Raw genomic sequence first — 13,870 nt, forward strand, 5'->3', positions numbered from 1 at the left:
CCTAAACATTAGGGACTTCTTCCCACTCTCCCATCTGCCTGCAGGAAAGCTCTAGCTGTGTTGGAGTCGGAAGGGAGAGGGTGGGGTGCTTTAGCCAGGATTCCCCATCACCTAGAATGTACTTGGGCCAGTGGAGTTGTAGAAGAACACTAGCTTCTGCTTTTGTAGCATCGGCGAGTCACATGTAGACCTATTAGACAGGATGCAGTACAAAGAGTTCCCCTGGAAATGGACTCCGGTTTGCCCATCTAGAAAACACACAGCAAAAGATTAGAGAGCCAGCATCCAGGAGTCTTTAACCATAGGTTCCTGTCATCTGGAACCTGAGAGCCTCAGACAGACATCTCCAACCTTGGGAGCTGTCAGGATACAGCCACAAACTGTTGGGCAAGCCAGGCACATTGTCTACACAGCAACTCAGGTATTAAAGGACCACCAACTATGGTTGGTCTCACCAGGACCTTTGAAGGTGGGGTGGAAACCTGTCTAATGGAATGCAGCCAACTCTAAGGAGATTGGAATCCTTGGTTGGGTATTCATTAGCCCGATGGAATTGTACAACAGATGTCTATAGCCCAGGGTACGGGTCTCTGTTGTGTCCAAGATTTATTCTTTCATTATACTCCTTTAATCTGTATTCTGGGCAAATAATCTGAGAAACTGGGTTATGTGAAGTGAGGTAGTTAGTTTATTGTGCCAACGTGACTGATAAACACATGTGGGGTTAATTGAAGGGCGGAGGGATAAATGGCTCAGTAAGGCTTGCTTTGCTACCTCAGGTCTCTTGCTTTGTGATGGTTTGGCCAGGGTGTAGCTGCCTTAGCCAGTTCCCTTCTTCAGCTGGCATGGCTCATTTTGTGCAAGACATCGCCAAGGAGAAGTCACATGGACCTACCCCTATGCAACCCTGGGTGCTGGAGTACCTATGTGCAGACTCATGCCAGTGCTGAGATGCTTACACATTCACTGACTTGGCTTTCCTCCTGCAGTCGGTGTCATTATGTCTGTTTTGTGAGATGGAGGAGGACTTTGTGGATTGGTGTTGGATATATGGAATAATGTTGAACTTGTGGGTTTGGGTAGCACTGAGTTGGGATGTTTTCTTGATGTGGACTTACCTTTATTTAAAACGTTCTCTTATATATGAATTTCTGTGAATTTGTTTCTTTAAAGTACCCAGACTACCACATGAAGAGAGTGTGACATCAGCATTGATGGAATGCTTATTAATACCTTCGATACAGAGAGAGGATAGAACTTTTCTTACTAAAAGGAAGACCAGTAACATTTACTGATGAAAATCAAGGACTACATACTTCAATAGGGACTACAGGGCAATATAAAGAAAATAAAAATGATCACAATTGGGTAGCATCATGATAAACAGAGAAAGGACTGAAGTTGTCAAGGACTTCTTCTTGCTTTAATCTAGAATCAAGATATAAGGAGCAGCAGTTTAAAAAAAATCAAATGATGTATTGTACTGGGAAAATCTCCTGCATAAGACTGCTTTAAAATGCTGAAGAGAAAAGATGTACCTCTGAATACTAACTTGAACCTGATCTAAGCCATTGTGCAGTAAATTATTTTATAGGGATATGAAAGTTGGACATTGCAAATGGAAGATTAAAGAAATTTGTTGTGTTTGAATTATAATTCTGGCAATGTATTAAAAGTGTCATAGATTTCTAGAACAGATCATATTGTAAAAAGTACACCCAAAATGCTCCTTAGAAGTGATTATTCTAAGACTTTCACCTACTTTGGACACGTTATCATGAAAGACTTGACCCTGGACAAGAATATGATGTTTTGTAAAATAGACTGGCAGAGAAAGTGAGGAAGACTGCCAACAAAGGTAATGGACCCAGTGGCTGCCACAGGGGCTCAAACATCACAGCATTGGCGAGGCTAGCACAGGTCTGGGCAGTGTTTCCTTTGGTTTTCCATGGAGTTGCTATGGGTAAGGACCAAACTTGTTCATACCTCGGAAAAACAACAATGATATGTAACCCTGTTTACCATGAGGCCATCCACTGTAAAAGGATGAAAGCAGGCAGGAGTGAGATAAAAGGATGAAAGCAGGCAGGAGTGAGATAAAAGGAACCAAAGCATCCATCGGTGTATGTCCAACCAGGTTGAAGGCTAAAATGGGAAACTAGAAGTTGTTTCTAAAGATATTTGGGCAATTGACAAGAGCAATGGAATGATGGAGTGAATGCATATGGCCTGCCGGGAAAGTGTGAAAGATTTAGATTTCGCCCTACTTTGTCAGTTTGGTAATTATGTAATATCTCAGTTTCATATTGTGAGATCTAAATTAAAACTAATAATCTATTTGATAACCCTGGGTATTAAATAGAATAATAAAATGTAAGAGAGCTAGCCAATAGTAGAAGCTGCATAAACATTAGCTCACTTTCCTTTACCAGGATGAAGTCGTCAAGAGGCAGCATAGAAAAAACATGTCATTTGATGTTTTAATTTAGCCTGGAGTTTAAATTCAATCACATGGAACATACAGGAAAAATATATTGCTTGTATCCTAAAGTTTTCCTTCTATCTCAAGTTTCTGCTGTCTAAAATAACACTGAAGCTTTCATTTTAGTACAAAATTAGACAAGGAAAAATACAAACCATACAGTATTCAATAGGTTATTTGAAGTATTTGAAATAATTGCCAAAGTTTTTGAAGTAAATCATGACTTTCAAAATAAACTTGGATTTTAAAATAAAGATATTTCATACTAAAACTTCCAAGAAAATCTTTAATATTCACAAAGCCTTTCACTGCAGAATTACTTTTGGCCGCATTTACCAACATAATTTTCTCTTCCTTCTGTCCATGCCAACTTATTTTGGGGTTATTTTTTGTTGTTTTTATCCTTAGATATATTTCCAGATTAGTGGGAGAAATATTATTATCTGTTTCATAAAAAAGTTTTCCCAGAAAATTGAAATCCCAGAACACAGAAGTAAATGAGTTTACTAACGTTCATTGCAGTAATTTGAATTGGCTCAAACATCAGTCATTTTTACTTCTTAGAGAGGCAAAAAAAGGGTTTGACAAGCTCCAATTTCATGTCAGGAAAAAGTAGTTGAAAGATCTGGTTATAGAGATGTCAGTGAAAGAAGAACTGTATTAGTTCAATATAGCAATGCCTTGAAGGATATATATATATATATATATATATATATATATATTCCAGCATGGACTGATGGATTAGAAATATAATCCATCTATATATAATCCAAATATAAATTAAATGCTTAAAAATAATGCATTTGGATACGATGGCAATATCAAAATGCTCTAAAGCTTCCAAAGATCTGTAATAAATAGTTGTACTTTTTTGAGGTAAAACAGAAATATACAGTTCAATTACTGGCATGAGTCCAACAATTTGAGTAATACCAGTTTATAGGATGGGGAGATTTCATTTCATGTACTTCAGACATAATCTCTAAAGGACAAATCCTGGAGAAGGACATCATGCTTATTTGTAAAGTAAAGGGTACAGGATAAATTGGAACAAGCACCCTCCAAAATCCCTTGTGATAGATTGATAACTTGACTGCAAAAATGGTCTCAAGATCGCAACAATTGTGAGGATGGCGCAGGACTGCGTAGGCATTTGCTCTTTAGTGCACAGAATGCTATGAGTATAAGACTCGACAGTGCCTTACACTAACACCAGATGCATGACTCAAGGGTAACTGAAGGCAAAGTCAAAGTCTATGTGATATATTAGTCTATGTTGAGAGGAAATACAGCTCTGACAGAAAACAGCAGAACAGAGAACACAACAAAAACTGCATTTTTTAATTCTATGCTGTTCACAATTCAATCCACCTATATGACAGTCTTTAAAACATAATTGGGAAGAATATTATAGAATGTTCATGTAAGCCTTTGAGCATGGTCTAACCCTAAGTTAAGAAATGGTCTGAAAGTTGTTATATTCATTTGCTTTGTCAAAGAGGAAAGTGACTGGCAATTGGTATTGGGGGAGTAGATTCACAAAGACTGCAAATGTTCACTGATCTATGTACACCCACCCCTCAGGATAGTTCAGTACTAATTTACTATGCACAATATTTCTGGGGAGAGGCTCTCATGGAAACGATAGGGCAGAAAGGTGACCGGATTCATGTGGGTGGAGGTTTTTATGTGAGGTACTGTCTAGTCAGTCCATGGTCATCTACGTACAACAACAACACCAAAAAGGATGTGGGCTTTGCCAAAGTCCTAAATTCCTCAGATTCATTGAACATTATTAAAAGGGCAGGTAAGCATCGTGGGTGTTTTACAATTCACCCAAACCAAGTGTTATGGACTGAATTGTGTTCCACTAAATTATGTGCGGAAATATGGACCACTAGCCTTAATAATAAGGAACTCTGGTGGTGCTGTTGGGTAATCCTTGGTCTGCTAAACACAAGTTCCATGCTCCTGTGAAAGTTTATGAAGCCTTGGAAACCATATATAGGGTTACTATGTTGTGGTTCTGAAATGCTATATAGTTGGTTCCAACCCATAGTGGCCGTATGCCCAACAGATCAAAACACTGCACGGTCCTATGCTATCCTCACAATTGCTCTTAGCTTGAGCCCACAGCCGTGTGTCAGCCCATGTCATTGAGTGCCTTATATTTTGCTGCCCCTTTACTTTTCTGAGCATGATGTCCTCCCCCAAAGACTTGTTTGTCCTAACAACATGTCCAAAGCATATAACATGAAGTCTTTCCACTTACCTCTAAAGAACACTCTGGTAATACTTCAAAGACACTTAGGTTTGTCCTTTCTGCAGTTCATAGTACTTTGAAGAATGGAGAATTTCTATGTAGAAGAGCCATAATTCTCCCGAACCACAATTCAAATACATACATTCTTCTTCAGTCTTCCTTATTCAATATCCAACATTCACACGCATATGAGATAGTTAAAAATACCATGGCATAGATCCACTAAAAATGATTTGCCATCCAGTTGCTGCTGACTCATAGCAACCCTGAAGGACAGAGTAGACTGTCCCTGTGAGTTTCCAAGAATGTAACTCTTCACAGGAGTAGAATGCCTCATTTTATTTTTCTCCCAAAGAGCATGTGGTGGATTGGAAATGCTTACCTTATGATTACCAACCTAACATGTATGCACTATGCCACCGTGGCCCCTTTGTTTGAGTCAGACATACTCCCTTATTCCTCAAAGTAATATCTCTGCTTTAAAATATTCTAAATATGTCTTGTGGAACCGGTTTACCCAATACAACAAGTATTTTGATCTCTTGACTGCTGCTTCCATGAGCATTGATTATGAATCCAAGAAAGACAAAACCCTTAGCAATTTACAGCTTTTCACTCTTTATCATGGTGCTACTTATGGGGTCAGATCTGAGCTTTATAGTCTCCTTGACATTGAATCGTAATCCATACTGAAGGCTGCAATCCCTGATATTTGCAGCGAGTGTTTCATGCCCACCCCCCACTTTCACTAAGCAAGGTTTGTCACCTACATATTTCAGGTTTTAATAAGCCTTCCTCCAATCCTGAGGCTGCATTCATTCTTATTCATAAAATCCAACATTTCTGACTATTTTCTCAGCATACAGATTGAATAAGCATAGTGAGAAGATACAATTCACACCTTCCTAATTTTAAACCATGAAGTACTCACTTATTCTCTTTGCACAACTGCCTCTTGATTCATCCACAAGTTCCAAATAAGCACAGTCAAGTGTTCTACAAATCCCGTTCTTCTCAAGGGCATATATAATGTGTTACGATCTACACAGTGGCATGCCTTGGCATAGTCAATGAAACACAAGTAAACATCTTTTGGGCATTCTCGGTTTTCATACAAGATGCATCAGAAATGACATCACTTGTTCCATGTCCTCTTCTGCATCTGACTAAGACCTCTGGCACCTCCTTGTCAATGTACTGCCATACCATTGTTGAACGATATTCTGCAAAAATTCTCTTGCTTGTGATATCAATCACACTGTTATATAATTTAAGCATTATGTTATGTCACCTTTCCTTGAAAAGAGTGTAAATTTGGATCTCTTTCAGGAAATAGGCCAAGTAGCTGTATTTTAAATTTCCTAATGTAGACAAGTAAGTGCTTCCAGTGTTTCATCAACTTGTTGAAATATTTCAATTGATAGTCCATCAATTCCTGGTACCTTTTTGTTGGCTAGTGTTTTCAGTGCAGTTTAGTCATCTTCTTCAGCATCACTGGTCATAGCTCATATTCTACCTCCTGAAATGGCAGGATGTCACCTAGTTCTTTTTGGTACAGTGACTCTGTATGTTCTTTCCATCTTCTTTGGATACTTCTTGCTTCATTCAATGTTTTTCCCATAGACCCTTTTTTCAATATTACAACTCAACGCTTGAACTGTTTGTTGAGTTCTTGCAGTTTATGATAGGTTGATTGTGTGTATGTTTTGTTATAAGTCACAGTAAACTCCTTTGCAGTGGGGCTTACACTTATGAATAGTGAGCTCTGGTACCACTATAGTTCAGTACTCAACATCTAACTAATATTTGGAGAATAATAAAACCCAACCTTATGAGGTATTTCTAGGAAAGGGAATAGAACTAGTACCTGAATTCTATATACCTGGCTTTTGGAAAGCTATGGGTGAGAGTGTTCACCCAAAGTCCATTGGCAGAGTCATTGCATGGATTGCTTCCCTGACGAATCTCTAATACACAGAGTGTAGGAGCATTGAGTCCTAATATTAGAAGAAAAACATGGTAAAATGGATTTTAGCAGTAATATTTAGACTAGATTGTAACACTTTGTAATTTGATCTCCCTTGTTACCCAATGTGAATTTATTCTTAATTTTTAATACTTTCTGTTTTCTCTTAGATTAAGGTTTTTACTGGTTTATGTGTCCATATTGTTGAGTCCTCTTTTTTTTGGCATTAGCTCTTGTTTGTTATGTTTATATGTACAGGGAAACTGGGATGGGTGTAATTAAGAAGACTATAGCAGGACTGATGATTGTCTGTGTTGATAGAATTGAAGGGTATGGAAAATGGATAATGAACATCAATGGATTTAAGAAGGAAGAAAATGTTCCAAAGTTGCTTGTGTATATCATTGCACAAACCTTCTTGATATGCTTAAACTATTGAATTTGTGATATATTTATTAAAACTCAGTAGACTTAAAAAGGAGAGAGAGTAACAAACAAACAAACAAACAAAAAGACCAAACAAGAGTAGGTTTTGTCTACCTGTGGGTATAATCCCAGTTTGCAAGAGAGTTTTTGTTTATTATGGTACTGAAACTATATTGATGCAGAGTGATTTTTAAACCCATATCTTGAAATATACAAGATTAGATTAGGCACAGGAACAAGAAAGCACAAATGGGGAATATAGAGACCATGATACCTGAAGATGACCAAGAAACCAAAGATCAGAGCTATAAAAAAAAATCACAAAGAGAAATCATTCCTTTAGAGACATTACCCTGAATTTGGATCTAGCTTCCTAAATGGCGAGGAATAAGTATGTTTATTAATACTACCAACTTTTGATATTTTGGCTATAACAGTGCCATATAGTCAAAACCCTCAAATTAAGTCACTCTCTGTATGAATTTGTTTTAATGTAGCCTCTCTCTGTCTTTTTACCCAATCAAGTGATATAGTAAATATTAATAATACAGAAGGATTATGATGAAGTATAAATGAGAGATAATTTTTATTTCAAACACATTGCAAAAGGAATAAATGAAATAATAATATATTTTCAATAACTTGATCATTGTAAATTTTCATCACAAACAGGGTCAAATTGAATCTCTAGGAGAGATTCACTCAAGGATTTAAATACAACCTCTTGATAAACCAGAAGCAGGGAAATAAGCTCTGATACAATTTTAATATTTAACATAAAAATTCAATTTGATAAATTCTTCCAGTTTTTTGTCCCCACATGTACCTCCACGAGTTATAGAAAGGAAGTAGCTGCAATCTTTGTGGTCAACCAACCTTTCCCTTTTTATATAATATTTTCCATAAAAATTATTATTCCTTTTCTCATAGTAAATTAGAACTTGTGAACTTACCTATAACAGTTTATTTCAATGTTGGATTATATGAGTAAACAATGTTCATAGGGTTGACTAATTCAAATGCAAGAGTCATTAATTCAAAAAAGTTAAAATGAAAATAAATATCAAGGTTTTAGATACACAAAATATCACTATTCTCAGTAGTTGCAAATTCTATCTTCACTAGTTGTAAATTATTTTAAGCTAATCCACATGTGACATTGTAAACAGCAAAAGAAACTTGATATGTGCAAATGTCGAAATCCCATCATCTGTCTACCAAGATCTGTAATAATATGCTGGCAACTAGCATCCCTAAACTTGGGGTGGAAGCAGAAACATATTGCTTAATTTCAAACTTCCTCCTTTTTTCTCATTTTTTTCTCTAAAAATACTGTCTCAGTTGCCAGGTGCTCTCCAGACAAAGTAGACCATTGAGAGAAGTTTCTTTTTTACACATTATTTTCTAAAAGCTATTAGTTTTATATAATTACAAAAAATGGACTATGTTGCTCTTGGTATAATTAGATATATTATTTTTTATCCATCAGTTCATAAAAGAAAAACAGTCTCTTTAAAGCCCACCCTAATCAACACCTTTTTTTGGTCTTACATCAAAAACATCATCCTTATAAAACACACCAAAGACTTGCCATTAAATATTTATATGAAGGTTAAAAAAATATTTTGGATGCTGTAGGCAACTCATCTGCTCAGGAAAAGATGCTTTTGGTTAAAATAATAATAATAAAATCTAAGTAAAATGATATTATATTTTTAGTAACCATTACTAATGTTGGGGGAGCAGATATGGCTGTTCACTGGAGCAGCATTCTGTCATAAAGGGACATACCGTATGTCCTCGTGCAACCAAGTAGGCTGATACTCAGTGGAGCGAATACCCTGAATAGCCTTCCTCCTCTTAGATCGCCTGCTGCCATTTCCCTATGATGAAAACCAGTTATCAATCACAGAGCAAAGGAGTCCTAACAGGCAGTCAATATGTCTTCAGGGATCACGGTAAAGGTTGATGGATAGAACAAGAGGAATAAATGTCAAATACCCTGCAAAAGTGAGAATTTAAAATCTCTGTGTAGGAATTTAGGAGGGATATACAGGTAGGAATTAACATGGGATGTACAGCTACAGGGGAAAAAAATAAATACAAAAGGAGACGTTGATGCCGAGTGAAATACCCAAAACTTTGTGGTGTGATTGTGAAATATGACAGAGAAGATATAACAGCAGTGGAATGACCACGATGCTTTTAATAATAGGATTATGTAATAGTCATCTGTGCTGATGCGGATTATCTCTCCCGTAAGGAGCATTCATTGCCACCAACGATACCCCTGTGCCTTCAGATGAAGCCTCCAGCACTCACTTCGGTTTAGACGCTAGGAGTGTTTGACAACTTAAGATGAAAAAAATAAAAAGTTTTCATTGAATACTGACAGATTCCCCAAATTAAAAATATCCAGTGACAAAATGAGCCCAGAGTTTCTCTACAGTCTGTTACTTGAATCTATAAGTTTCTTCAAGAAATTGAAAACGATTCTGGGTCAGCCCATTCATGTGAAATGACCATTGAGCTAAGATTTCATTTGATTTCAAAAGATAGAGTGAAAGCAGCCCAAACGAAGGTGCACAAGAATTGTAAAAGCACATATGTGTTTTCAGGTCTTCTCCTGCACCTGATGCTTAAAACACCTCATTCCTCACAGCCACATCTTTACTTCTAAATTGTTCTAAGCGGTCATTCGCATCACGTTTATCTAATGCAATATGCCATTTGATTTCCTGACTGTTGCTTCCATAGGGGTAGTGGTCTTGCAAAATTCCTTTATGTGATCTCCAGCATAATTTCTATCACTAAGATCATATTTTACAACTACTGTTCCTCACTCTGTGATTCCATATTTTGCATTCCAATTACTAATAATGATGACTACATCTTGATTGCATGTTTGAACAGTACCCACCTGAAGACATTGATATAATTCTTCAATGTCTTCATGACTACCTGTTCTTGAAGGTGGATAGATATAATCATATCACAGACAACATTGTACTTCAAGAATAGAAATGGACAAGGAATGCCAAACCACTCCTCTCGGTTGTGTCTCTCCTAACATAGTAACCCATACGCTTTTCTTATTCAAAATGGCCAATACTTGTTCATTTAAATTCACCAAGCCTAGGATATGTACTCCTTTGCTTCTCTAGAGAATCCAGTCAGAGAATAGCCCTAGCAACCTATTCCCATGATTTTAAGCTACAAAGAACTCCCTTGATCCGTAGCAGCAACTTTCCCTTGGGCTTTGCATTGGTTCTAAAAGAACAGTTAAATGTCCTGGAAGTTCCGTTATTCAAAAATTTCCGTATAATTCCTTGTTCCATACACTCATGCGAATTAACATAAGAAAACAGATAACCATCTTTTGGTTTCCTCTGCTTTCAGCCTAGATTCTTCTGACAGCTGCAATGATATTCCTTTGTTTCATGTCATCTTATAAATCCAGCTTGGATTTCTTCAAGTTCCCATTAATGTACAGCTGCAAACATGTTTTGAATGATCTTCTGGAATATTTTGCTTGCATACTAAGTCCATAATAGTATTCAATAACATTTACATTCCGTGGACCTTACTCATTTTGAGCAGACATGTTTATGAATCTCTCCTCGTTGCTGTGTGGGAACTTCCTTCCAAACTTCTTGGCGTAGAACAGTGAGCACTTCCATTTTGTATCCCTCTTTTTTAAAACATCTCTATTGTAATTCCATCAACTCCCAAAATCTTGACTTTGACAATTCCTACAATCTAGTTTGAAATATTTCCTTCATTACTATTAGTTCTTTATCATATGCAGCCTCCTGGATGCTTGAACATCTTCCTATTCTTTGTAAGTACAGTGATCCCTGGTATCGCTTACTTTCTCTTTTGATGTTGCCTCTGTTGTTATTTTGCAAGTTGAATTCTTCAATATTGAAAAGCAAAGCTTGGATTTGTTCTTCAGTTCTGCTGGCTTGATAAATGCTAAGTATGTACTTCCCTTTTGATTTTCTAATTAAAGATATTTGCACATTTCGCGTTCATACTATATCTAATCCAGTCACCATTTCCAATTCCATTCAACTCTTTAAATATTTTCCTATTACTTTACTGCATTTAAGACCCAAGTGTAAGAGTCTATTCTAACATGAATGTTTGTCTTTCTTTGTCTAATAATATTTTTCTTTCATCATGTATGATGCCTCTGATGTCATTCCATGTCTCATGTGGTCTTTAGTCATTAATAAAATGTATTCTTGAGAAAGTATCTAAAGACAGGCTCCACCCTGGCACTTGAACTTACACATGAACAATAGATGATCTGTTGTGCTGTTGGTTTCCAGCTTCGTTCTGCCTGATGATACTGTTTCTCGATTGTCTCTGAATGGAGAGGTGTGTGTGCTCTATCTGAGGAAATCTACATGTATGGCCACAATACATATTTTTGTGTATGAACATAAATCATCCTGCAATCTCTAGCATCATTTCTGTCAACAAAGTTATATCTCCATCTATTAATCCTTCTTTGCTTCCAACTTCTGCCATCCAACAACCTGTAACGATCAATTCATCTTGGTTGCATGTTTGGCCGAGGCAGACTGTTTCATTTGTTAAAAGTCTTCAATTTTCACCTTTGGTATTGTGGCACAAACTTGAATATTTTTAATTAATTGGTATTCCTTTACTTATATGGATACTATTCTTTATCTGACATGTTTGTATTTCAGAATAGATCATAAAATCATTCCATTTGACCATGAATGTGATACCACTCCTATTTAATGTGTCATACGTATCATAGTAAATCATATAATTGATGGATTCAATAGGTCCCATACCAGCTCATTTCAGTTCACCACTCCCTAGGATATCAATCTTATAGTATTCCATTACAATTTTGATATATTCCAAATTTTTTTCATTCATAACTCACACTTGCCTCCTTCCAACTATTAATGGATGGTTACCACTCTCTCTTCTCATTTTCAATCATGCTACAACAGAAAATGTAGTCCCTAAACCTTTATCTATCTGTGTTAGCAAGTTCAAGCATACTCTGAGTAGGTAATTCTTCCCTAGCAATATTTTGAATCCCTTCCAATCTCAAGAATTCATCTCCTTTCACGAAAGTAGACAGTATTCTGATTTTTTCCGTATTTTAACTGGTTGATATTTTCAGAAGTAGATCGCCAAGTCCATTTCCCCAGTCTGTTTAGTCTTGTAACTACACAGAAATCTACCATCCATGGGTGACCCTGTTGGTATTTAATAAACCACTGGCATAATTTGCAACATCACAGAAACAAATAAGCTACAAAAGCCTGACAAAAAATAAATAAGATTTATATCTTATATGCTACTTAAGGCAAATGCATCAGATGCAATTGAAATATGTTCTCTGCTCTACTTAGTATAATTGTGATGTTTAAATAAGTTTAGTAGATAAGTAAACAAAGATAATATCAATATATGTCCAGTAGAATCTGAAATTAACTCAGAATACAGACTCCTTTAGTGATCATTTCAAAGAGGACACAGAATAATCAAATATAGAGATACATTAAATAGATTGGCAAACCATGGCTGTTTCTAAAATTACAGGATTTATTTAATGAAATAGTCTTTAAGAATTTATTAGCATACATTAAACAAATCAAGTTTCTAAGGGAAGCATTGCTTTCAAGGCTGATGATTACAAAGCAGATTTATTTAACTTTAGATAAGTAGTGATACTTTAATTATTCATCTAATTTCTGTTGAATAGTGAAAAAAGTCTTTAATACAAAAAGTCCTTCTTTTCCATTTTACTAGGAAGATAGACCCATTTTCAATCTAATATTAAAAAAGAAGTCATCACCAATTAAATGAAAAACTCATATAGATGAATCTTGAAGGCTGGTGGCATTGTGAGTTAGGAATTTAGTTGGTAACTGAAAGGTCACCAGTACAAACCCGCCAGCTGTGCCAAAAGAGGAAAATGAGGTTTTATAAGTCCTAATGAGGTTCAGCCTTGGAAATCTTTATAAGGTTTCTAGGTTTAGAAGTGATTCAATGTTAATGGGTTGGTTTCATTTTATTTCATTTTTATTTTTTAGAGACTGGTGAAAGCTTTATTTGAAAAACATGACATACTTCATATTGGATGGTGATAATAATATATTATCTTTGGTTACCAGGGAACCCCATACTTTCATAACTTGGAGGGGAAATCCCTTCAAAGATAGTCATTGGGCAGAAGGCAAAGCAACCACTTCTATAAATATCTTCAAGACTTCCATATCTTAATAAATCTCCTTGGAAAAACTAAAAGTGGCAAGAAATAACCAGCGAAACTTGTGAGATGTTTATGAATGTTACAAAAACTTACAAATAGAATTGTTTTTATTCATTAAACAATACCTGTATTTTGAACATCTTTAAGCTTTTATTGTGAGTTGGGTGAAGGGTTGCAGAGCAAACACTCGATCTTAAATGGCACAGTTCATACACACTGGGGGTCTTCCCGGGCACACCATCATTTAGGACACTCTTCCCTGTGCTTCCTGTTTCTATTCATCTTTCTTTCCTGATCCTTATGAAATTTGCTCTTGAGTAATTTCTGCCTTTTAAAGCTCAAAATGTTCATTATTTTAAGGTGTGCATATCTCACTATTGTTATTGTTTCCTTCATAAATTTGTCTATCGTTTGGCTACAACTTGATTTAGAGGGCTCTGGTGGGTCCTGGAACTGAAGGGCGAAGGG

Source organism: Tenrec ecaudatus, chromosome 7 (genome assembly GCF_050624435.1).
Source record: "Tenrec ecaudatus isolate mTenEca1 chromosome 7, mTenEca1.hap1, whole genome shotgun sequence".
NCBI classification, from domain to species: domain Eukaryota; kingdom Metazoa; phylum Chordata; class Mammalia; order Afrosoricida; family Tenrecidae; genus Tenrec; species Tenrec ecaudatus.